This window comes from Trachypithecus francoisi, unplaced genomic scaffold (genome assembly GCF_009764315.1).
Source record: "Trachypithecus francoisi isolate TF-2019V2 unplaced genomic scaffold, Tfra_2.0 Lachesis_group5, whole genome shotgun sequence".
Classification (NCBI taxonomy): domain Eukaryota; kingdom Metazoa; phylum Chordata; class Mammalia; order Primates; family Cercopithecidae; genus Trachypithecus; species Trachypithecus francoisi.
Window position 1 is genome coordinate 67,558,050 of NW_022681470.1, and position 26,809 is coordinate 67,584,858.

Sequence of the window (26,809 nt, forward strand, 5' to 3'; positions counted from 1 at the left end):
TTGAAACTTTGTACCCCTCACCAGTCTTTTCCTATCCTCCCCTCTCTACCCCATCTATGGTAATCACTGTTTTATTCTCTGCTACTATGTTATGAATTTTTTTAAGCTTCCACATGTCAGTGAAATCATGTAGTATTTGTCTATGTCTGGATCTTTTCAGTTAACATGATGTCTTCCAGATCCATCCATGTTGTCACAGATAACAGGATTTCTTTCTTTTTTATGGTTGCATAGTATTCCATTGTGTTGCCAAAATCAAATTATAGAGATGAATCTCTAAATTTAAAACATTTTATTTGGCCCCAGGCATGGTGGCTCATGCCTGTAATCCCAGCACTTTGCGAGGCCTAAGCAGGTAGATCACTTGAGGCCAGGAGTTCAAGACCAGCCTGGCCAACATGGCAAAACCCTATCTCTACTGAAAATACAAAAATTAGCTGGGTGTGGTAGCACATACCCATAGTTCCTGCTACTTGGGAGGCTGAGGCACAAGAATCTCTTGAACCTGGGAGGCAGAGGTTGCAGTGAGCTGAGATCATACCACTGCACTCCAGCCCTGGGTGACACAGCAAGTCTGTGTCTCAAAAACAAACATATGGGAAGCAAGAAGTTTCGATTCAGGGCATACATACAGACCAGGTGGTCTTCCGTATGTCCAGAGAACAAACAGAAAGTTGAGAGTTGTATTAGAGAAATGTTATGTATTGTTTTGAAAGAAAGCTCATTGGCACTAGAGAGGCTTTTGAGAGATGGTAAGCTCTGACTGGTGACTGATGATAGTAAATAAAACCAGTGTTAGAGTCTCGGGAGGTCATTTCAGCAGCTACTAGGTAAAACTGGTCTTAGGATTACAGCAGACTGTTTCAGCACCTGAGCTTGTGGAACATTTAACTCTTGGAGCAGGTGCTATATGTCCCAAGTGCTTTTCTTCCCTGGCCCCTCAACTCTGATTTAGTTGGGCATAACAAGAGTGATCCAATTTGTATAATTAACTTTCACGGTATGTATATGCCACATTTTCTCTATCTGTGCATCTGTTGTTGGACACTTGAGTTGATTCCATCTCTTGGCTATTATCAATAGTGCTACAGTAAACATGGGAGTGCAGATATTTCTTCAATATACTGATGTTCTTTCCTTTGGATGTATACCCAGTAGTGGGATTGCAGGATCATATGGTAGCTTGGTTCTTAATTTTTTGAGGAACCTCCAAACTGTTTTCCAAAGTGGCTGTACTAATTTATATTGCCACCAACAGTGTGTAATGTAAAGGGTTCCTTTATCTGCACATCCTTGCCAACACTTTTGTTTGCATTTTTTTTTTTTTTTTTGAGGCAGGGTCTCCGTCACTCTGGCTTTGGTGCAGTGGCATGATCATGCTCACTGCAGCCTCAGCCTCCTGGACTCAAGCAATCTGCCTGCCTTAGTCTCCAAGTAGCTGGGACTACAGGCATGTACCACCATGCTCAGCAATTTTTTTTTTTTTTTGGTAGAGACAGGGTCTTATTGTGTTGACCAGCCTGCCTTTGAACACCTGAGCTCAAGTGATTCTCCTGCCTTGGCCTCCCAAAGTGATGGGATTACAGGTATGAGCCCCCACACTTGATTTTTTTTTTTTTTGGTCTTTTTGGTGATAGCTATTCCAACTGGGATGAAGTGGTATCTCATGTGGTTTTGATTTGCATTTCCCTGATGATAGGTGATGCTGAGTATCTTTTCATATGCCTGTTGGCCATTTGTATATCTTCTTTTGAGAAATGTCTATTAAGATCTTCAGCTCATTTAAAAACCCTTTGTTGTTTTGTTTTTGTTTTTTTTTGAGACAGAGTCTCACTCTGTCACGCAGACTGGAGTGCAATGGCATGATCTCGGCTCAGTGCAACTTCACCTCCCGGGTTCAAGTGATTCTCCTGCCTCAGCCTCCTGAATAGCTGGGATTACAGGCGTCCACCACCATGCTTGGCTAATTTTTTATATTTTTAGTAGAGACAGGGTTTCACTATGTTGGCCAGGCTTGTCTGGAACTCCTGACCTCATGATCCACCCACCTCGGCCTCCCAAAGTGCTGGGATTATAGATGTAAGCCACTGAACCTGACCCATTCTGTCTTTTTAATTGGGGAATTTGATCCATTGACATTCAAGATTATTATTGGCAAGTAAGGACTTACTCCTGCCATTTTGCTAATTGTTTTTTGGTGGTTTTGTAGATCTTTTTTTTCCTTTTTTCCTCTCTTGTTTTTTTTCCCCTCTGGTTTGGTGGTTTTCTGTGTTGCTAAGCTTTTTTTCTTTTTTCTTTTTTTTTTTCTGCTATAATTTCTTTCTTTGTGGTTACTATGGGATTAACATAAAGAGTGCTGTAGTTATAATAGACTAACTTTTTAAAGCTGATAACTTAACTTTGGACATACGACTTTTAAAAGAGGACCTGATGCTATCCTTCTCCCAGTGTCTCTGAAACATTAAATTTGTCAATTGATAATTTTTTGTTACTCTTTAACTTACAGATTTAAAATCAGAAAAGTATTCACCTGAATTTTGTTTTCGATATTATTTATATGTATCTTTTAATTAATTTCAAATACATATTTCAAATAAGAACCTAGCTTTTAGAAAAATAGCAAGATAAATTTTATCATCACTTTTCGTATTTACTCCAGAGACCATGTGTGAGTTCATCCGAGCCACTACTTCTGTCCTAAGGAGAAGGTCTTGATACCCTCTCAGGACTAGTGGAAATGCAAAGTATGGAAATAATTCCGCTGATACTTCTTAGGCAAATAGAACAAGGCAGTGAACCTCTGGCATGGCCCTGAAGCTATTTGAGAAGATCTCTGGAGATCTTAATATAGTCCTTAATAGAGTCCTTAGAAGATAAATTTTTTCACAAATAAATAGATTTTGCCTATTAGAATGGCAAAGGGCAACATTTTTATGAAATACATGTGCCCTTTTGAAGCATGATTTTGTTCTGATGAAAGAGAAGGTAGAAGAGGACAACTATTCACTTGTAGTGTCTTTTGTTCTTCTGGAGGTTGGTGCAGGTTTTCCATGAAGTCTAGAGTATCTTTGAATGGCCAGGAGGGCAGCAAATTTCAGCAATATGGGAGTTGGTGGCTTACTGAATTCTGAAATGATTATAAATGATATTACCTGCTTCTGGTGTTTTCCTTGTTGATACCCTATACCTGACCCTTTCATAAAATTAGGCCTACAACAGAACAGAATTATTATTTGGGCTAAAAATCATTGGCATTTTGAATTTTATGAATCACAGGGTAATTTTTAACTTTCTTTATCTTGGATACCACAAGTCTATCACTGCATTTGCTGTAGTTAATTGTAGCATTCCTGGTATTGATGAAGAAGTCTGGTCACCATCATCTGAAGTGTTTCTTGGATTGTGTGATGTCTGAAACGTTCAAAAAATCTGCCTTGCGTCTTTAAGAAGCGAGGTGGTCAAATGAAGGATTAATTGAGGCTTACGCACTCCCTCTGAGAAGGAAGAGAGCTGAAGATGAGCCACTGTCTTTTTGGTGTCCCCTTAGGACCGTTTAGACCTATTTGGGCTCTGAGCTGCCCTGGAAACAGAAAGAGAGAGGCACACATTTGGTCCTGGAAGTAAGACCCAGATGGTAATGGGAAGTTAATTAGCATCCGTATTCGGTTTAGCAGTTTAGAACCAGCTAAAACACATGCCTGTTCTGTGTCTACCAGGAAAGAAAGATGAAGTCATTGTGTGTGTGCGTGTGTGTGTGTGTGTGTGTGTGTGTGTGTGTATATATATATATATATATATATTTTTTTTTTTTTTTTTTTTTTTTTTTTTTGAGATGGAGTCTCGCTCTGTCGCCCAGGCTGGAGTGCAGTGGCCGGATCTCAGCTCACTGCAAGCTCCGCCTCCCAGGTTCACGCCATTCTCCTGCCTCCGCCTCCCGAGTAGCTGGGACTACAGGCTAATTTTTTTGTATTTTTAGTAGAGATGGGCTTTCACCGTGTTAGCTAGGATGGTCTCTATCTCCTGACCTTGTGATCCTCCTGCCTCGGCCTCCCAAAGTGCTGGGATTACGGGCATAAGCCACCACACCCAGCCCATTATGTATATATTTTTAAACACAGAGGTGACAACTCAGAGGCAAAAAATACTTGCTCTGTTACATGGGATTTTAAACTTTGTATTTTGTAAATGTAACATAAAGGTCGGTTTCTGTTTAAACAGTTTTTAATAGTGATATAAAAAGTGAATGAGCTTATTAAAACACCGCTTCCACCTGAGGTGAGTCTAAAGTGTGTGTCTTTGCGGCCCTAATTAGGCATTGCAGATCATCTTTTAGTGGCATCCAGAGGGGAGAAATGACACCTGGGAGGAGTCCCCAGGTCTCTTTTATCCCTGCCTGATGAAAACTCATCTCCTTTGAAGTGACTGCAGTATCAGTTTCTTTTAAACTTTTCTTTGATTCCACCAGAAAGAAGCTAAGGATCTGTATGATGTTCTTGTACTAAAGTGTTTTAAATAAAAAGTGAAGAACATGTGAGTGAAGAGACCCAGGTAACCAAAATAGGCCCCAGAGAGGCAGTTAATGAAAATGCAGGCAGGGTGCTAGAGAGAAGTCCGCTGGCTCCCATGGAGCTGGGAACCCCCTTCCATTGTTGCTCCTGCACCCAGTCGTTTTCCAAATCGCACTGTTAAGATGTCTTCTTAACATCTCTCACATCCACCCTTTCCTTTCTGTTTCTGGAGGAAAAGAATAATATGCACCTTTGTCTGTGAACTGGGCTTCTTATCCCACAGAGCTGTGATGAGGTTTAATAATACATGCTAATCACTCAGTTCTGTGCCTGGACATGATGGAAACTCAAGGCTAGTTTTATCTCCCTGCCCCCCACTTCCCAGGCCCACTTTACCTCTGGAATCAGAGTAACAGGATTTGAATCCTGGCACACTCTTCATTCTTTCTACCCGTGACTTTAGATAACTTACATAACCTTTCTAAGACCTTGACTACTTATCTGTAAATGGGAAATCACAGTTCCTGGCTCAAGGAAGTTGTTTGCCAGGCTTGAATGGGATGCAGTGTGTCAAAAGTGTTTTAGGGGCCATAACACTCCAAGCAGATGTTAGTTGTTATTCAGGTCTTCATTTTCTTTCCAACCAAGTTGTCCGAGCCTCTTCCCAGTCCCCTCACCTTTCATAGCTTTTCTTTCATTTTGCTTATAGTCACCCACCAGTCTCACAGAAACCCAGCCCTGATGCTGCCCCTCCCTCCTCAGAACCAGACTTTATACAACCTCATCTCCTGGGCCCACCACAGTGGGTCTTCAGGCTACCTTTCCATCTCATCTCACCGTTATTCCCTTTGTGCTACTGCCACTTGGGACCAAATGCTGCTTTTTGCCCCATGCCTCGCCATCTCCTGGCATCTTTGTTCCCTATATCAGAAGTGCCTGTGCTTCCCCCATTAGTGCATATCCAAATCCCATCCGTCTCAGTCCATCTCAGATGCTGCCTTCTCTGTGCAGCCTTCCTCCCTCTACCTCGATAACGCTATCTCCCAAGCCTCCTGGATCCTGGAAATCTTCCTGGATACTTTAGATCCCCAAGCTCTACTTCTGGGAATTGGGCTAAGTAGATTTGGATAGAGTCTAGCAATGAGTATAACTGTGAACCACTCCCAGTGACTCTGATTCTTAGGGGATTTTGGGACCCCAGCTTTAAATATAGTGTGTGTTTGCATGTGTGCACATACATGTTGCAGCCCCCTCCCAGGTAGCCAGCAGGATCTGACTCATCTGGATCTTCCACATAGTACCTCACAATGTCTAATGTCTAGAGGGCTCCTAAACGTGTTCAGATAAATAAAGTTTATTTTCAAAAACGTAAAAGGACTTAGTAACCATGTAATTTTCTTTTCATTTAACCCATTTATTTTTATACCAAATTAAGTGCCCTAAGCACTATTCTAGGTGCCAGGATCAAAGCAGTGACAAGATAGACAATGTCCCTGCCCTCTCTTTGCTCACATCCCAGTGAGTAAATGAGAAAACAAGTAAGCAGTGTGTGATGACATGGGTGAGTGTGGAGGACATTAGCTAAATGAAATCAACCACTCACAGAAGAACAAGAACTGCATGAATCCACTTTTATGAGGTATCTAAAATAAACTCAGAAGCAAAAACAAAAATAGAATGATGGTTGCCGGGGGTGGGGGAAGGAAGAGTTGCTAATCAGCAGGTATAAAGTTTCAGGTAGGCGAGATACATAAGCTCTGGACATCCACTGTACAGCATGCGCCTGTAGTTATCGGTACTGTATGGTGTAGTTAAAAACCTGTTAACAGGTTAGATCTCATGTTAAGTGTTCCTACAATAAAATTTTTTTTAATGGAAGAACAAAAAGAACCCAAGTAAGCAAGCACTATCATTCCCTTGATGTGATGGAGGGTGCAGGTGTGAGTGCGATGTTTGAAGGGCTGGGCAGGAAGGCCCTCTTTGAGGCAGTGGGCGACACAGAGATGAGTGAGGAGGAAGAGGTCACCGGGGAAAGGGCCAGTGCTGGACTGTCCGAGCCAAAGGGAAGTACAAGTACCCAGCCCCTGAGTGGCAAAGGAATGTGCTCGAGGAACAGAAGGGGAGCCTGGGGCTGGCCAGTGGAGGAGCAAGGAGTCCTCCGTGAGGCTGGAGGAAGAGGGAACAGTCAGACTGTGATGAAAACTGGGCTCCATTTTGAATGTGATAGGCACCCTTGAAGGGTTTTAAGTAGGAGAGTGACAGGATCTGATTTACATTTTCGAAAGTCACTCTGACAGACTTAGGTGGGAATCTAGGAAACTGGGAATTTTGAACCTCAACCATGACTGGGCTTCTGCACCATGAGCTGGAGCCTCCTGGTCCAGGTCTGTCCTGCTACTCGGGGGTTTCTCAAACAGACAGCTGCTGTGAAAGCTTCACTGTATTGAGCAACAGCAGACCTCAAATACCTCTTAATTTCTTTCTGCTTGCCTGGTGTGTTCTAAAATATGTAATTATGCACGTGAACATTAACTTGGAGGCAGTTAAGTGAGGGTCGGTCGTGGCAGTAGACTCTCTCCAGAAGTATGGGCAGCTGAGTGGAGCTGGGGTCAGGGCTACGAAATGTACTTGGGATAGAGGTTTGCAGTTTTCCCAGGATTACAAGTACCTACCTTGTCTTCTGGCCACTCAGCAAACCAGGGCTTCGGCCTCGTCACTGGTTCGTCTCTCTTGCTTGGCCATTAGTTAGTGAGGTCTCTGAAGGCCCAGTTCTTAGCCATCAGCACCCTTGTGTTGACGCCCACTCCCCTTGGGTGTCAGCCCATCTTAGGACACAGAGACCCTCTAAGTCCACAAGGCTGGCTCCTTCTCTGGGACTGCCAGTGCAATCTGTCACATACTGTGTTGGTGTGTTCTCCCATTTCTTGTCAAAAATTAAATTCCCTTCCAGGCTTTCCCCATCACAGTCATGTCAATGTCCAAGACAACATTCCTTGTCCTTCAGATGCAAACACTTGGACTGCTTTGGAGTCCTTTTCTTATGTTCACAGAATGTTAGAATGGAAGGGCCTTGATGATGATGCTCCACATTTCCCTAATATTTCGTTTTTAGAAGATTTCTCAGATTCACTCCTCACCCTAATCTTGCTGTTACCACTTTTGAGGAAAAATTTGTTAGAATTATTTGTCTTCCTGGCTGTGCTATATTTGAGTTTATTAATGAGAAAATCCAGGTTTAAAAAGAAAAAAAGAAGAGAAACTCTCCACACTTGGGAATTGAGATGCATAATTTAGTTCCTACCATACATAGCTTTGTCAATACAGATGTTCCTGTGAATAAATGTATCATTTAAAAAAATCAAAAAGAGCCCCTGGTGACTTGTTTGAGATATTTGCAATGTAGAAACGTAGTTTTAAATGTAAAAAGCTCTGAGTCAGGGATGCTGCTTAGCAAGATGGGCTGTGAGATCCATGGTCTTAGGCCAGTACAGATGGGTTATTTACTTGACAGGCCATTTGCTAAGTGTTGGTGCTGCCTTCTTTTGAATTCTCTTATGCGTGGGGGATCTTTCTGCCTTATGAGGTTGCTGCATCTGGTAGAAGCCATAAATGTTTTTTTCTTCCTTGCAGGAAGAGTCTCAGATTCCCCGTGCCTGAGATTAGATTCTGAAGACAATGGTAGGTGGGCAGAGGTGGGACCTGAAGTGCATTCTGGTGAGGGTGGTAGTGGTGATACCCAGCTTGAAGGGACAGAGGTCCTGGGGTGGAGTCCTATACCCAGCACTGGAGATGGGGAGCCCCTTTCCCTGAGTCCAGTGGCAGACATGGTTGAGTCTCCACTGGACCAGTGGTGGTATAATTTGTCAGCAGTTCTGACTGCATCACCTCTGAGTCTGGCTCTCTGGCCCTTTCAGAGATTGTGCAAGCTGCCTAACCTTCCTTAATAAACTAACCAGAGTGGGTTCTGTTTTTTTTTTTTTTGTTGTTGTTGTTGTTGTTGGTTGTTTGTTTGTTTTGCAACTGAGATAACTAATATAGTTACTTACCAGCTGGACATTGGAGATGCCTAGCTCAACAGGGGGAGCACATGATCTTTAGTTAGCTTTGCCTGTGAGCTGCATCAATTCCACATACCAGAATTAAACAAAATTAGAGCTATTTTTGCATCAGTAACAGAAGCAGCCTGTGGAATGGAAAGGGCATTGGATCAGATGCAGAAGACCAACACTCTAGACTGCTGTACCTCTCTAGCTGCAATGGTTTTGTGTGAGTTGCTTCTGTTTGGGCCTTAGTTTTCTTATTTGTGAGATGAGAGAATTATACCAGATAAACTCTAAGGTCCCTTCCAATCTCAACAGCCTCTGCTAAGCAGCCTTGCTGTTTCTAATATTAGAGAGCAGCTTCTCTTGTCTAGATCTGTGCCAGCCAATACAGTAGCTATTAATCACTCATGGCTATTTAAATTTAAACTACTGAAATTCCATAAAATTACTGTGATGTTGTGATATAATATGAAATATATATTTGGTCTCTGCCTCCCAGTTTCCAGCACAGAGCTCCTAAAACACTTAGGGGCACTAGGATAATATTTTGTCCTGATATTTGGTCTTTGACCCCAGTTCCTGATACAGAGTTCTTAAATCCCTTGGAATTTCCTGAGTGATCAGAGCATCTTTTGTTCTAATGAGGCAACTCTTGATGGGCTTCTGGATAGCATCAGGATGGGGGCTGGGTACCAGGGTAACCAACCATGTGATAAGAGGATGGGAACTTTTAGCCCCACCCTCATCACCACCTCCCAAGAATGCAGAGGCTCCTTCATTCTCTTCTTTCCTTTAATGCATGTGTCGCCCCCTTCTCCTGCATAGGCTGGCTCAGCACTCAGCTCAGACTCCCCTGGAAACGTCAGGTGCTCCCTTGCAGCATGGTGTGTGGTCTCTCGCGGTTTTGCAGCGCAGGCTTCCATGGCTGACTGCCTGGGTTTGTGTGCTGGATGCATTACTCTTGACTGTGTGACCAGCTTAACAGCTCCGTGCTTCACTTTCCTCATCTGTAAAATGAAGATTAATAATAATACCTATTTCACAGGAGGTTTTTGAGGACCAAATAACATAGTACACTTAGAGTGCTTAGAATAGTGTCCAGCAGTAATACAATGGCGGTTAGCCATCACCATTATCAGCATCATCATTTCCCTGGCTATCTTGTCATTCTTTGGGATCTTAGCATACTGAGTGGCAACACTTTTAAAAAGAAAACAATAAAGAAAATGAGTGATTCTGCTTTTGCTTAAGATTTGGCGATTCTCAAGTAAGCTCCCTGAGGGCCAGAATTGTGGGCTTGCTTTCTTCTGCAATTTCCTTTGAGCACCTGGCAGAGGATGGTGTGCCAACAGTGTGGCACTATTGAGTGGAGCTGCTGTAGGCTAAACCCAGGCCATCTCTGGTATGTACTAACCATGTGAATTTATTAGCGAATATTTAATAGCACTGCTTCAGTTTCCCCATCTGTGAAATGGAGACATTGTCACCTTTGAGAGAAAAGTTAGATACTTTGAAACTCTGAGTTAAATCAAGCAAATAAATAAATGGGTGAACTCAATCACTCTAAATGCATAAACCCATTCATTTATATATCAGATGTTTTTTTAGCCTCTACCGTGGGCAAGAAACCCTACTTGTTCTTGGAACACAGCAGTGAGCAAAAAGACATGCAGTTCCTAACCCCTGGGAGCTTATTATGCTTTAGGAGCAGAGAGGTATTCATCAGGTGATCATATGTGTATCAGCAAAAGTATAGCAACCAGTAATGCTGAGAGAGAGACACATGGTTCTGCAAGTGTGTGTCACAATGCACCTGACCCAGGAGTGGTGCAGGGACTGGTCATGGGGAAGGTTCTCCCAGGATCTTTGGGGTGGAAGGTGTAGGGAAAAGCATATCAAACCCCTGTGGTGGGAGGAGCAGGGTGCGTCACAGGAGGAAGAAGAGAAAGAAGGTTCTTGTGTTCTGGGCACCAAGAGTGAGGGGCATAGTGAGACTGGTAGATTGTCCAGGGCTGGGCCATGTAAGGCCTTGAATGCCATTTTAAAGATCAAAGTCAGTTTTAGGTGCTAAGCAATAGACTGGAAATGAATGACTAAGGAGTTTCCTAGGGAAACATAACTGTAGTTAAAAATTATGTGTGCAAATGTATCCTAGCATGTCTAAAGTTCTCATTCAGATGGTGTAATTAACATATTGAAGGGAGAAACTTTCACTAGAAAATGCGTAATGTAGCCTATTAATATGTGGAAGTGGAAGGATCTGTTGTGAGGAATATTATCACTAATCTGTTACCAATCATAATCGCAATGTTTGCAATGATGTACATTTTATATTAATTAGGGTAGATTCATTTACATTCAGATACACTTTCCTGAATGAGAAAAATGTGATAGTACCATCAGGGACATGGAAATCGGGCATACCCTGCCATCTGTAGAAATCTGTGATGCACCTGTGTCCTGGTTTGTCTGCAAGTCAAAATCCCCATGTGCTCATATAAATTGTTACCCCCGGGATATCATCCATTGATAAGTGCAGCCTTGGAACCTTGGGGATATTTTCAAATGTTGGTCAACATATAAGATCGAATTTTGTTAGAAAATGGAGGCCGGGTGCGGTGGCTGATGCCGATAATCCCAGCACTTTTGGAGGCTGAGGCAGGCGGATCACCTGAGGTCAAGAGTTCGAGACCAGCCTGGCCAAGATAGCAAAACCCTGTTTCTACTGAAAAAAAAAAAAAAACAAAAATTAGCCAGGTGTGGTGGAATGTGCCTGTAATCCCAGCTACTTGGGAGGTTGAAGCATGAGAATTGTTTGAATCCAGGAGGTGGAGGTTGCAGTGAGCCGAGATGATGCCACTGCACTCCAGCCTGGGCAACAGAGCGAGACTTCGTCTCAAAAAAAAAAAGAAAAAAAAATGGGGATATTTGTTGTTAAGCTGATGTACATCAGACAGAACACTGAATTCAGCTATGAGGAGCGGTGACATCAACGTGGTACTGAGAGATCAGTATTTGTTGTGACTTGTGTAAAATTTAATCCCTACTCTAGCTATGTGGTACCTTTTGAACATTCTTGTGGCTTTTAGGGAATTTCTAGTCTTATGTACTCTGCCTCCTCAAAGTACAAGTCAAAAAGTCACTCTCTGGGCCTCTCTTGCAGCTAGTACCCCAGTGTATCCCAGGCCCAGCTTCTCAGGGACATCAAAGGGGTAACTGTGATTCAGAAGAGTATCATGGGAATGAGAGGGCCTCCCACAAAACTATTTCCAGCAAAGATGGTAGAGAGACATGCAGCTTTCCCTGCAGCATAAACAGGGTTCTGCAGCACAGGCGTCTGCAGCACAGGCATCTGCAGTACGAGCACAGTGCTGCTGGTGGTGTCACCAGAAGCAGGGTGAACTGGAGCAGCCTCAGGGAGCAATGGTCTCCCTGATTTGCTGGCCCACCCAGGTATTTTGTGAGCACATGTCCTTTAATAAATTCCTTTTCTGCTTAGTTAGAGTCTGTTGTTTGCAACTAAAAACTGAGTTATATATCAGACTATATAAATAAGCACGGTAAAGACAGTAATTCATTCTGTTCTCACAGCGACTCAGTGTTGAAGAGGCACCACGTGAGTCTTGAGGTAACTGGATAAAGTTTAATCCTTTGGTTGTGCTGCCAGTTCAAATGTTTCTGCTGTGATGTCGGGTATACAAACTTGGAAAAGCTCAGGTTATGTAAAAGTGCACACAAAAATCATAGGATTTGTGGGAAAAATAGAGTTGAGTAAATCATTCAAAATCTATTCAACTTTGTCCAGAGCACCAAGAAAAACAGTAACAGTCCTAATAAGGATCTTAGCACATTTGAAACGTCATGTTGAATTCCTAGGAAATACATATTCTAGTAAGTACATATTAGCCTTTACCTTAAAAGATGAAGGTAACATGACTAAAGGGGTATAAACAAGGGTCGGGGCTATCAGGACTAATTTGTTATGAATCATAATATTAATACCAATGTTTGCAATGATGTGCATATTTGCATTAATTAGAGGAGATTCATTTGCATTCGAATGCCCTTTCCTGAATGAGAAAAATGTGTGACAGTACCAGCAGGGACTTGGAAATCAGGCGTACCCTGCAGCCTGTAGGAATGAGGAGTACGGAATAAGGAGTTATTAACAGAGCAACTTGTTCTGGAGACAAAGGCAGGGAGAGATGGAGAAACATTTGCAGACTTTGCACAGACTTGAGTGATGTCTGAGAGAGATGGCTCTGAATCCTTGTTCTGGGTTGTTCTTTTAAACAAGAAACTAGGAGAACTGGGTGGGCCCTATGTGCTTCTAAGACAGCGTGTTGACCGAACTAAGCCAATAAAAAGAGGCAGGCTTAGTGGGTATCTGGTACAATAATCTAGTCAATTCTGTTAGTGAATTCTATGTTCAGATGCTCAAAGTATTGACAGGCTAAGAAAAAAAATGCATATAAACAGTCACAATTTCTATTTTATAAGGATATTATTTTCCCCTTTACCAGTTAATCATACATCAATTAACGACAAGGATATAGTCTGAGAAATGCATCGTTAGGCAATTTCATCATTGTGCAACAGCATAGAGTGTACTTACACAGATCTATGTGGTATAGCCTACTGCACACATAGGCTATATGGTAGAGCCTGTTGCTCCTGGGCTACAAACCTGTGCACTGTATTACTGTACTGAACACTATAGGCAGTTGTAATATGGTAAGTATTCATGTAAACATAGAAGAGGTACAGTAAAAATACAGCATTATAATCTTATGAGACCACCCATCGTATATGCAGTCCGTTGTTGACTGAATCATTATATAATGCATGACTGTACATATGAACTATGGTAATTAAAGTGTGTGACTGTGTGTTATAGAACAGTCTGTATTTGAAAGTGCTGTGTAAACCTGAAAAGCTGGTGGACCTCTGGCATGTAAATAACGGGACTGTGGGCTTCAGATAGTCTCTAACGTTGTTGAAGAGGAAGAGGAAGAAGAGGAACCTAGGCAGAGGACTAGAATCTCTTGTCAATGCGTGCTGCAGAGGGGTGGAATAGCTTAACAGTTAGAAGCTTAAGTTGTGGAATTAAACCACCTGGGTTTGAATCCCTACTCTACTGCATACTAAGTCTGAGCCTTGGTTTTTTTCATGTGTAAGTTGGAAATGATAAATTTGCTAATGCATGTAAAATACTTCGGACAGTTCCCTAAGTGGTGGATATTGTTATCTCTTATCTGTCCATCAGTCCACAATACCATCTGTTTCAAGGTTAAGGAGAGAAAACCCATGTGGAAGTGCCTCTCACAGGGTCTAACACTTAATAGGCACTCAGTACGTATTTGTGGAATTTGAATCTGATGAGAAAGATTGACATAGCTGCAACTAACACTGTTTCTTTTCCTCTCACCAAGTCTATGTGAAAAGGCTTGCTTAGTGGCAAGGGTGGGTGAGATAATCTTTATTGACAAGACAGATGCAAGAGCATATTCTACACCAAACAGGCGATGATTCCTGGGTATTTGCAAGCAACATGTGATCCCAGGGGAAGGTCTGACCTTCAGAATGTGTGTGGACTAGAAAGAAAGAGCAGCCTGGTTTCAGCTGTGAAAAGGCCATTTAAAATAAAAACACTTTAGAATCTGAAAGCCCACAGCATCTGTTTCTAATTGAAAGGTTATTTGCAGACAATATGTTTTTCATAGAGTGACATTTGTATGTGTTTATTAATATACTGAGTCTATTGCAGTGAAATCCATTTTGGAAATGGAAATAGATTTTTGAACATTTTAATCAATTTTTAAGCAAAATAATGAACTGAAAAACATTTAGCTGAGAAAGTGCATCTGATTACACAGGAAAATTTTTCAGTTGTAATAAAATGCAGATATATATTGTTTCTCCCTGTGCTACTGAGAGGAGGTTCCTTATTTTATCTCTGGACTCTATAACATTTTTTCACTTTCATCTGATGCTTCGGAGGCCCAAGATTCTAGTCCTGGCTTTTCCATTTATTTCATAGCCTTAGGAAAGTCACTTCCCATTTCTGGACATCAGTTACTCATTGGTAAAAACACCTTATGATTTAAAAGGTCTCTTCTAGCCCTAAACTTACATAACTGTAGAATTCTGTGACTTGACTGAAGCGGGCAAATTCCTATAAGCAATTGAGCAATCCAAGAACCATGACATTCTCCAGACCCCATATTGGAGTTTTAGATACTGGATTTTACGTTTCCGTCAGCACCATGTTCAGAGCTCCTACCATATGCAGAATACTCTTAAGGCCAATGATGGGACAGAAAGGTAAGTGACTACCTGAGTTTTCTGTGGTCTTGTTGGAGAAGGAGAACACATTTATGACATAATTAGAGTGATTAAACCAGTCAAATCTGCACTACCTATTTTCTTTCCATATAGTTTTTCTGGAATATACCCTAGTTGAGTCTTTCTCTCTCACTAGATTTGTGAGCATCTCAGAAGTCTCTCCTTGTTTTTCGGTGTGAAGTCCCTGTGGCATCGAGCATGGCACTTTGTTCAATATAAATGTCTCGAATGGTGGAACATCCCTGATCGTCACCTTCCAGCCCTATCATTGCTCACTGGCACTGGAATTTGGGTATGGCCAGGAGTGATAATTGGGTGAGATGGAGTTGAATGGCGCAGAAAAGCTGGCTGTTTTGTTAGTAGCTCTGCTGTTTTAGAAGTACAGATGGCAGCTGGCTGCTTCAGAAGACAGCATCTTTGGGGACTGTCAACTCCAAGGGAAATGGGTATGCCTGAGAAAAGTGCATCCCCAGATGCTGCTCTTGGCCTTAGGTCTGGAGATGGTCTTTTCATGACTAAATATGTTTGTAATCACCTCTGAGACTCACAGACAACCTGTAGCTTTCTGTCTGTAAGAGCTTCTCCATCCTGTCCTTGATGCATCTTGCTGGAGCAGGCAGGAGAGCAGCAGCATTTGCATATAGTGCACCTATAGGTGCATTTTCAGAGGGAAAAAAATAAAGCTATGTGATCATTGCTTTAGATTGGGGATCTTTAAACGGGTTCTGTAGTCCTGCCAAGGAAGCTACTGGATAAACTGAGATTTAGGGATTTCCAGTGATTTTGATCTTCCTGGCTTTCTCTCTAATAAAGAAATCAAGGGTTTGATAATTTGGTCTTACCAAACTTTTTAAAATTTCTGAGAAATCAATCCTGACTCCAAAACAAAAAAGGCCCAGCTTAAATGAGTTTGTGCTGGCACCTGGTGGCTTGATGATGCAGAATACTCCCGGGTCCCCGAACTCACTGTGGGATGTGGTGTTAGGGAGGAGGCTGGAAGAGAAGGTGGATGGGGAGCTGGTGGGGGAATGAGGAGTCTCAGGCTGCTGTATAGAGTGGAAGCACATCTTTCCATACTGGCTAGCTGCCACGCACTGGGGTAATTGTACCTTTTTTTTTTTTTTATGAGTGTTCTCCTAGGTGCTGTTCCAGGCACTGCTGAGCAGGCACCTATGGTCTGTGAGGGGTATCCATTCTTTTCCTGGCTCTGATGGCTCACGTGGAGCCTGTCAAGTTTTCTTTTCAAACTCAATACCGTGTCACTGTACTGCTACCATGGTGGATTTGTACACTCCTGTTATATTTAGCTCTGGCTACCTCAGGATGTGGGGAGATGATTATTCACGCTACATGGGGTAAAGATATTTTGTTTGTTTATTTCATTAATTCTCTTTTTATATAACAATCCCCACCCCCCTACGTCCTGTACATAAACAGAAATACAGGTAGAGTACCCCTTATCTGAAATGCTTGGGACTAGAAATGTTGAATTTTATATTTTTTCAGAATTTGGAATATTTGCTTATACATAATGAGATATCTAGGGGATGGTACTGAAGTCTAAACATGAAATTCATTTATGTTTAATGTACATCTTATATACATAGCCTGAAGGTAATTTATACCATATATTAAATAATTATGTGCATGAAACAAAGTTTTGGACTGTGGCCTGTCACATGAGACCACGTGTGGCATTTTCTACTGGTGGCATCATCACAGAGCTCAAACGTTTCAAATTTTAGAGTTTTCAATTTTGGATTTTCTGTAATAGAATTCCCAGAGAAAGGTCAAATATATAGAGTCTAGATTTACCCATCATGTCAGTGCTAAGATACCCATAGAATTGTACCTCCTGTGTCTAACATTCTGGCCTTCAACAAGGACCTTGTGGATTGGGTTGGTCTCTCTTTGCCTTCCATGGGAGTACTGCTAGCGGGATGCACTGCTGAAGTCACTCCTTGATAGAGGGTTGGCTTTGCATCCACATTTTCTTTTTTTGTTTTCCTTTTTTATTATACTTTAAGTTCTAAGGTACATGTGCACAATGTGCGGGTTTGTTACATATGTATACATGTGCCATGTTGGTGTGCTGCACCCATTAACTCATCGTTTACATTAGGTATATCTCCTAATGCTATCCCTCCCCCCTCCTCCCACCCCACAACAGGCCCCAGTGTGTGATGTTCCCCTTCCTGTGTCCAAGTGTTCTCATTGTTCAGTTCCCACCTATGAGTGAGAACATGCAGTGTTTGGTTTTCTGTTCTTGAGATAGTTTGCTGAGAATGATGGTTTCCAGCTGCATCCATGTCCCTACAAAGGACATGAATTCATCCTGTTTTATGGCTGCATAGTATTCCATGGTGTATATGTGCCACATTTTCTTAATCCAGTCTGTCATTGATGGACATTTGGGTTGGTCCCCAATGTCTTTGCTGTTGTGAATAGTGCCACAATAAACATATGTGTGCATGTATCTTTTTAGCAGCAGCATGATTTATAATCCTTTGGGTATATCCCCAGTAATGGGATGGCTGGGTCAAATGGTATTTCTAGTTCTAGATCCTTGAGGAATTGCCACACTGTCTTCCACAATGGTTGAACTAGTTTACAGTCCCACCAACAGTGTAAAAGTGTTCCTATTTCTCCACATCCTCTCTAGCACCTGTTGTTTCCTGACTTTTTAATGATCGCCATTCTAACTGGTGTGAGATGGTATCTCATTGTGGTTTTGATTTGCATTTCTCTGATGGCTAGTGATGATGAGCATTTTGTCATGTGTCTGTTGGTTGCATAAATGTCTTCTTTTGAGAAGTGTCTGTTCATATCCTTTGAGAATTGGAAAAAGCTACTTTAAAGTTCATATGGAACCAAAAAAGAGCCTTCATTGCCAAGACAGTCCTAAGCCAAAAGAACAAAGCTGGAGGTATCATGCTACTTGACTTCAAACTGTACTACAAGGCTACTGTAACCAAAACAGCATGGTACTGGTACCAAAACAGAGATATAGACCAATGTAACAGAACAGAGCCCTCAGAAATAATACCACACATCTACAACCATCTGATCTTTGACAAACCTGAGAAAAATAAGAAATGAGGAAAGGATTCCCTATTTAATAAATGGTGCTGGGAAAACTGGCTAGCCATAAGTAGAAAGCTGAAACTGGATGCCTTCCTTACACCTTATACAAAAAGTAATTCAAGATGGATTAGAGACTTAAATGTTAGACCTAAAACCATGCATCCACATTTTCTTAACTAGGCTTCCTGACCATCCTCTGCTTTTTGTAGGATTGTTTAGCTGTGTTGAGCACCAGGGAGGAGCACAGAGGCCTCTCTGGGGCAAAGGCAATGCATCCCAGCCCTGAGGAAGGCCGTTGTTATACTTGGAGCTCTGGGTTATAGGACCTCCATTGCCAGCACTACTTCTACCTGGCCATGTGAACATGCCCATATCGGGCTCCAGTTCCTCATCTGCCAAATAGAAGACAGTGACTACATCACAGGGTTTTGTGAAGACTGGGTTAGATGATTTCTGTGGAAGAACTTGGTGACACTGTACAGTATTGTAAGGTGGATTACTAGCGTGTTGCTCTAACCTACTGAGCTGTAATACTGTGAGGGAAGGGGACTGGGAAACTGTGTGTGTATGGTAAAATAATATAAATAATCTGTCCTTCATAGTTGATGATTCTCTGGACATTGGCTAGAATCCCTTTCGATGGGGAGAGAGGTCAGTGGGAGGGGGTAGGCCAGTTCGCTCGGTGTGCAAATAACTCTGTTCACACATCAGATGTCAGACTGGCTTGGCCTTTTATGACAGAAGGTACTATGAGCGACTCTCTTGCTGGTGTGTGTGTGTGTGTGCGCGCGTGCGTGCGCGCATGCGTGCGTCCCTTCTTGTGCTGTATCTGCACAGAAAACATAGCAAAGATTTTGATTGAAAATTTGGGGGGGGGAGGGAGAATCCCTGTGAATAGCACATCAACAAATAAAGACACCCATGAAATAAACAGTGTTCCAAACCAAACCAACTACAACACAAACATGCAAATATGCTAAAAGCCGTGTAACCAATAGCATGGCCCCCTTAGCTCTGAATTACAGAGCCTGGAAGAGCAGCTTGCGGATGCTCAAGCTTCCAGTAGTTACTCAACTAGCAGCCAGCTCCGTAACTCTCAGCCACTCCTGGGGAGATTCGGGCATATGCATATCAAGTCCAGCTGTGAGCTGTCACTGGCCATCAGAGTGCTAATGACCAACTGATTTGGCTGCCTTAATGTGGTGGAATTCCTTTTGAGAATATTTCCTTTTTATTTGGGGAAAATACGTTTAGTGCTTTAGTAAGCACCTCATCACTGAAGCCACTGCTGCAAAATATATAAATAGCCTGTGTGAAAGTCCTGGGATATTTGTATGAATTTAGCCTATTCCAGCACACAGACCTTTACCATCTTTCATCCACCCAACACAGAGTCTCTGATGCCTGTTGTTCCCTGAGGGCTCATAGCTACTGCTGGTATTTTGAGAACGAGTTTCAGAGCATCTTTTCAGTACTCACTCAACTTTCTTTGTCTGAACAGAATGCAGCCAGTTCCCTCCAGTTTCCTGCTGGGGAACCTAGCTGTCTGCTGTTTTCATGTGTGTCCAGCCCAGGCATGCTGGGCTCAGTACCACATTACTGCTTGTGACTGCAGACTTTTCAGCCTCTCCCTGTTAGTGATTGTATCTCTCCTCTGCTATATCATTTACAGTGGAGGTGAAAGAACAATATGGGAGAATCTGTCTTTTCTTGAGTTGGAGAAGGATTTGTGTCTCCTAATCAGCAGAAAGTTAATGTAACTGGGACATTCAGATAATGAATAGGGTGCTAATACAGGTGATCAGGGGAGTAGCAAAGACACCCCTCAGATAATTCCCCCATGGGGCTTCTGTTTGAGTTGGACCTTTGCCATACAGCAGGATGTGGCGATGTTGGCACTGTTAACATTTTGGACTGGTTAATTCTTTGTTGTGGGAGCTGTCCTGTGTACTTAGATGTTTAACAGCATCTCGGGCCTCTACCTGCTAAATGTCAGTAGCACCCCCTAGAAGAGACAATAAAAAATATCACCAGATAGTGCCAACTAGCCCTGGGGTATGGAGAGGGAGGGGAATTGCACTTGGTTGAAAACCACTGTTAAAGATAAAATGTCACATTGGGTTTTGAACTGTACATAAAGGAAGGTGTAAAAAAAAGGTGGCTATAGGGCTTCAAGTTTAAAATAATGTCTGTTGCCTCTGATACAACCTCACCCAACCGCCACTGTAAAGTAATGTCTAGAGAACACGGAGAAAAGATGAACAAAATCAACACTGAAAAGTAGGGCTGGACTTCAGTCTGTTGTGAGAATCAATGAGAAATTTCCTTTACTTTGGCACAGAAAGCTCACTTGTCTGAAAATGCTGTCAGTGGCTTGTGCATGCTGTGCTACGAAGCCCCTCACCCTTCTTCTGCTGTCTGCCTGTCCTCCCAGTTCAGAAACACAGTCTGTTCCAAGCAGAAAGGTGGGCTGCCCTTCCCTATACAAATACAGTGTCATTGTTGCATTCCATTCCAGCGCAATTGTTGTATTGCTCTTCTCACTTCATATACACCCCCCTTTCCACACCAATGTGGAGACTCCAATAATAATAAAATGAATAGACAGAAAGTGAGGAACACAGGATTGGGCCATTGGGGTTCATTTCTGTGTTCGGTCTTCCGTCTTCCGCCTTCCGCAGGTCAGCTGTGGTAGGTGAAAATGGAGACAGGAAGGGCCCTGCTGCCACATTGGGAAGGGCCATTTTAATGTGTCCTGTTGGTTAACTGATCAAACAAGCAAGGAATGGGGTAGAGGAAAATGCACCCTGAAGGAAGAAGCAGCATATCCGAGAATATCTGTTGGAAACTTGAAATTGGACTGGGGACTGGCACCTCATTTTGTTCATTGAGTGTGTTACTTGAGGAGATTTGACTGTTGTTTAAGGAGAAACAGAACAAAGTGAAAAGCAATAAAGTGTTTCCTTTACCCTTTCAATTGAAAGAAGAACAATTTTGAGAAACTCGAGTCATTTGAAGTTCTCCTTTATTAATTTTATAGAGAATTTTATGATTATGGATTCGATTGTTTTTGGTAATTGGATGCTATAAAAATTTTTCAGTGGTTTTCTCTTCTTGATAATTAGAAATAGTGATGAAAGTATCTTTTTGTATTACAAGGCTTTTTTTCCTTTAAACAATTGTACACATTTTGTATTTTTTTCTTTTCTCCATACAGACTTTTATGAGAATGGATTCATTGTATCCCATAATTGCTCTTATAGTATATAATGAAAATGAGATATTCATCATTGAAAATCACAGCAAAAGTCAATATATTCCTCGTTGGTAGATAGCAGTTGGTGATAAATGCTAAATATGAATACATTTTACTTCTTCTAAGGGTTTATGTAGAGAAAATAAATAATTAGCCATTGAAGAAAGTTTCCACTGTAAAGTAAGGGACTCATCACTCCAAGTCTCAGAGGAAAAGCAGGCCTGTGAGATGATTTATTATAAATATAAAAATCAGGACAAATATTTTAAAGCTTTAGTCTCATGTGGCATATATGAAATAGTAATAAACCATAAATAGAGGATAAGAAGGGAAGAAAAATGGAGTTAAGAGAAATAAGAAAGCATTTCTGGAAAAATAAGGATGCAATCACATAATTAAAGTTTTATTTGGAGAACGTGAAGATCGAAATTGACACTTGAAAATACTGCTATGAGGAAGACCATCTTGAGATTGTCTTCCACATTGTAGAAAAAGATAAAATAATAAATACTAGAGATAACTGTAAAACCTGAACAATGAGAGCAGAAGCGTTAAAAAGGACAACATAAAGAAGAAAACTTTCCTGGATTTAAAAGGACTAACCATATTACAAGCAAAATGCATAGAAGGGGCTGGGCACAATGGCTCACGCCTGTAATCCCAGCAGTTTGGGAGGCCGAGGCAGGTGAGTCACCTGAGGCAGAAGTTTGAGACCAGCCTGGCCAACATTGTGAAACCCCGTCTCTACCAAAAATACAAAAATTAGCCAGGCAGGGTGGCGGACTCCTGTAATCCCAGCTACTCAGGAGGCTGAGGCAGGAGAATTACTTGAACCTGGGAGGCAGAGGCTACAGTGAGCCAAGATTGCACCACTGCACTCCAGCCTGGGTGACAGAGGGGAACATTGTCTGGAAAAAAAAAATCAAAGAGAGCCACGTGGAAGCATATTCTGCTGTAACTTTTGAATTATGGAACAAAAGGAAAAGGTACACAAGGATCCACACAGAGACAAGGGTTACTTAGGAGGAGAAAAAAATGTCGGACATCTGCCTGGCAAAACCTCAAGCCAAAAAAACAGTGGAACAAGGCCTATTGAGTGCTGAGAAGGAAATACTACGATTCAATAATTTTATATCCAGTTAAATTGTTTCAGTGTTTGAAGCCAACTGAATGACTTCTCTAAAAATGCTTTAGGGTGCCTGCCCTGGACAAGCTGCCTTCTCACAGAATGGTCTTGACCTGGAAGGACCTATGGAGTAGGAAGGCCTCTGAGCCTGGGTGGCCTTGCCATCTCCTGCTAAAGTGGTAGGAGTAGGAGTGGCCATCCCTCAGAAGTAACCTGCGATTTAAGATCTGGTAAACAGGGATGAGGTGGGCCAGCTAGATTCTTCTTCGAGGATTTTGGAATAGAGAAAATGTTGCAGTTGGTTTTGAGGACTCAAGGTAGGGAGTCACAGAGATGGGGGTGTTGTCAGCAGCTCCCCAGTCTGGCAATGTGTAAACTGACATTGCAGAGGGCCAGAAGCTATGAGGAGGCAGGGATGCTGAGTGGGGTCAGAGAGGAGCAGAGAAGCCACACACAGAGACAGGGCAGCTGTTTCAATGCCTTTCTTGTGCTCACGAAGCTCTGTCATCCTTTGAATTTTGTCCTGTGCCCTTCCAGTAAATCCTCCTGGATATGAGAGTGTGTATCTGTTCCTTCTACTCAAGAAAAGTTCTTCCTACAAGGGCATTCTCAGATCATCAAGGGCTTATGAAGCATGCCACCTGGCAACCTTTAATTGAAAACATTGCTTGAAGTACACTAAAAATTATAAATCAAATAATAAAGAAGTGCGAAGGGATTGGATTGCTCTGTGGGACTCTCAGTAGGCTTAATACCGAACGTCTCCCTAAAGTCCTGAGGAGACTGATCACTCAGTAGCCACCCTGATTACTTGGTCACTCTAGTGACAAAGAAGACGGCCGAGGGCTTGGTATTTCTTTTCACAATAGCATCTGGATGAAACTAAAAAGTAAAGAATGTTGTTAGGGATTGTTACTCTCAATTTAGGCAATAATCCTGTAATTTGACATAAAAGATGTTCCAAAACAGCCTTTCTCCAAGGTAGCATTTATCATCAGAATTACAATTGCAGTTTAATATAATGACAACAGTGTACCAAATATGAACATTCATACAATGTTGCCTTGAGAGAAAACCGGGGAAAAAAATACCAAAATATTGATGTGGTTTTCTTTGGTGGTAGTAAATAGGAGATTTTTTCCCTCTTTATACACACACACACACACACACACACACACACACACTCTCTCTCTCTCTTTCTCTGACTCACCTTCACCTTCATATACATACACATAGTGTGTACTAAATATATATATGTACTAAATGTATATATTAATATCTATATATATTATTTAGTACACACTATGTGTATGTTTGCTTCAATGAGTACATATTGATTTTTTTTTTTTAAGACATGAGGTCTTGCTACATCGTCCAGGTTGGAGTGCAGTGGCTATTCACAGGTGCAGTAATAGCACACTACGGCTTAGAACTCCTGGGCTCAAGTTATCCTCCCTTGCTTAGGTTCCCAAGTAGCTGGAACCTATAGGTGTGCATCATCACACCCAGCTTAAGTATTGCTTTATTTAAATTTTTTTTTTTTTTTGAGACAGAGTGTCTCGCTCTGTTGCCCAGGCTGAAGTGTGCTGGCGTGATCTCAGCTCACTGCAACCTCTGCCTCCTAGGTTCAAGCAATTCTCCTGCCTCAGCCTCCTGAATAGCTGCAACTACAAGCGCACACCGCCACGCCCAGCTAATTTTTTTGTATTTTAGTAGAGATGAGGTTTCACCGTGTTGTCCAGGCTGGTCTCGAACTCCTGAGCTCAGGCAATCTGCCTGCCTCAGCCTCCCAAAGTGCTAGGATTACCAGCGGGAGCCACGGCACCCAGCCAAGTATTGCTTTTTAAATTAAAAAAATTTTTTTAAGCTTTATATTAAAAAAAATAGAGACAATACTAAGCAGTGTTTCTGAATAAATCCACAATGAATTACTAAGAACCTCCTGTTCATGGGGTATCATATTTAACCACTTGACCAACATTGTCTCCCCAAATCTTTCTGTGAATCCAGTAGAGTGTGGGGTTTTGCTGTTTTCTAAATGAGGGGAAACAAGCTCTTTGAGGGTAAAGTCTTAACAAAGTCTCACAGGCAGGCATAAAGTTTGACTGTTCTAGAAAAGAATACCAGCCAGCCGTGGTGGCTCACGCCTGTAATCCTTGCACTTTGGAAGGCTGAGGCAGCAGATCACTTGAGGTCAGGAGTTTGAGACTAGCCTGGCCAACATGATGAAACCCCGTCTCTACAAAAAAATACAAAAATTAGCTGGGTGTGGTGGAGCGTTCCTGAAATCCCAGCTCCTTGGGAGGCCGAGGCAGGAGAATCACTTGAACCCGGGAGGTGGAGGTTGCAGTGAGCTGAGATTGTGCCACTGCACTACAGCCTGGGTGACAGAGCAAGACTCCATCTCAAAAACAAACAAACAAAAAACAAAGCAATAACAAAAAGAAAATAATATCCACATCCTCAGGGAACTTTAGAAGTTTAGGTGGAATGTCGGCATCCCCCCGGTGTCCTGGTCTGAATGACTCAGTTGAGGGCATGGGAAGGATTTGTTGTCTGCCCAGTGCCCCAGGCCAGCAATGTGAGTGTGGCCCTCCCTTGGAGAATGTTTCTGCACTGGCTGGGGAGTTCATCAGCATCAGCGCTTATTCCAGGGAATGCCTCTGTGCTGAGTATCTGAATGGGGGATAACTGGCCAGTTGGTGGATTCGTCTCCTCCTTCCTCCTGCTTTCTCTTTTCCTCTCCCTTGATGTCCCTTTGTCTGTTTTTCCCGTCTCCAGCTCTGCTTTTTGAATGGCAAAGGAAAGTGAAATTCAAACTGTTTCAAGATGAGACAGACAGAAAGTTGTCACTGTTGACAGATGACAACCTATGTATCCTTATAGATCTTGATTACTCTTTATCTGCCTGCCTGCCTCTCACACTTCTGGGCAGGGAATAAACAGGTAGAGGTGGGAGGTTGGCCTCCAACTGCCCAAATTTCTTGCTGTCACCTAAACTGTTACCCCTGGCTTACCAGGGACATGGTCATCCCTCTGTTGTATTTCAAAACACATTTTGATTTCTTTCCAATTCAGCAAATGCATTAGTTTATGTTCCTGTTTCTGTTGTATCAATGTTGGGTTTAGGAAATAAATAAAATTTGTACAGTTTTTGCTGCATCAGTGTTTTAGTAAAAAAAATCAATATTGGTTGGATGCAGTGGTTTGCCCCTGTAATCTCAGCACTTTGGGAGGCTGAGTTGGGAGGATTGCTTGAGGCCAGGAGTTGAAGACTGGCCTGGGCAACATAGTGAGACTCTGTCTCTGTAAAATAAAATAAAATATTAGCCAATCACAGTGGTGTGCACCTGTAGTCCCAGTCACTCAGGAGGCTGAGATGGGAGGATCGCTTGAGCCCAGGAGCTCAAGGCTGTAGTGAGCTAGGATCATACCACTGCACTCCAGTCTGTTTGACAGACTGAGACCCTGTCTCTGAAAAAACAAAAATAAAATAATATTGTCTTAAATCATATTAAGTATACATGTTGTATATATATTATACATATGTGGACATCTTTATGTGTATGTATATTTTGATTGATTGATTGTTTTGTTTTACATTTGCAAAAGATTTAGGGGCTGATCTCAGAGCTGTTTGCCAACAGAGGTAGATTAATATGGCACCGTTGTTCACAGACAGGCATCATGGGGAAAACTGCATTTGCTTCATTGTAATGACCACAGTTAAGCAAAGCTTTTGATTTTCTTGTTCTAAAGCCTTTATGGAACGTTAGTCCTGGCAAGAAAGAGAAAACATATTTAGTGAGTTCATAATCAGGAGCTGATGGAATAGCCTTTAAAAAAGCAGACACTTTTTAAAAAAGAAATTCAGCTAATTTCATAAATGTGGGTTAACAGGGGCAGGGAAGTTAGGGGAGGATACAGGAAGGGTAAATTTCATGAGTAGGATGGTTTGGCATGTTTTCTCTGAATTTTTTTTCTGTAACTTTTCTCTGAAAAATTAATAAGGCTCCAGGGTATTTTTCTTTTTTTCCTTCTTTCTTTTTTCTCTGAAAAATTAAGGGAATTGTTCAGATAATCTCTCTTGACTCTTTAAAAAACTCATGTCTGACTGAGCATGGTGACTTGCGCCTGTAATCCCAGCACTCTGGGAGGCTGAGGCAAGAGGATTGCTTGAAGCCAGGAGTTTGAGACCAGGAGTTCAAGCCTGCAGTGAGCTGTGATTGTGCCACTGCACTCCAGTCTGGGTCATAGAGTGAGACCCTGCCTCAACCCTCCCCACCCCTTCAAAAGACCTCATGTGTTTTGAATTTTAATTTTTCCAAATTTTTCTTTGAATTCAGTTTTGGGGCTCTCATTATTTCTTCATAGGACCCCCTCAATGGCCTTCTTACTGTGCTCTGTATTATTGCCTGCGTTCTTTTGCCTCTAAGTCCATCCTTTC

At 42.1% G+C, this 26,809-nt stretch overlaps 1 protein-coding gene across 7 annotated transcripts in view; it reads left to right on the top strand.

Moving 5' to 3' along the window:
• The window catches only part of HHAT (hedgehog acyltransferase), a 348,767-nt gene that overhangs the window by 192,079 nt on the left and 129,879 nt on the right, over positions 1-26,809 (top strand). The gene's annotated exons all lie outside the window — the stretch shown is intronic.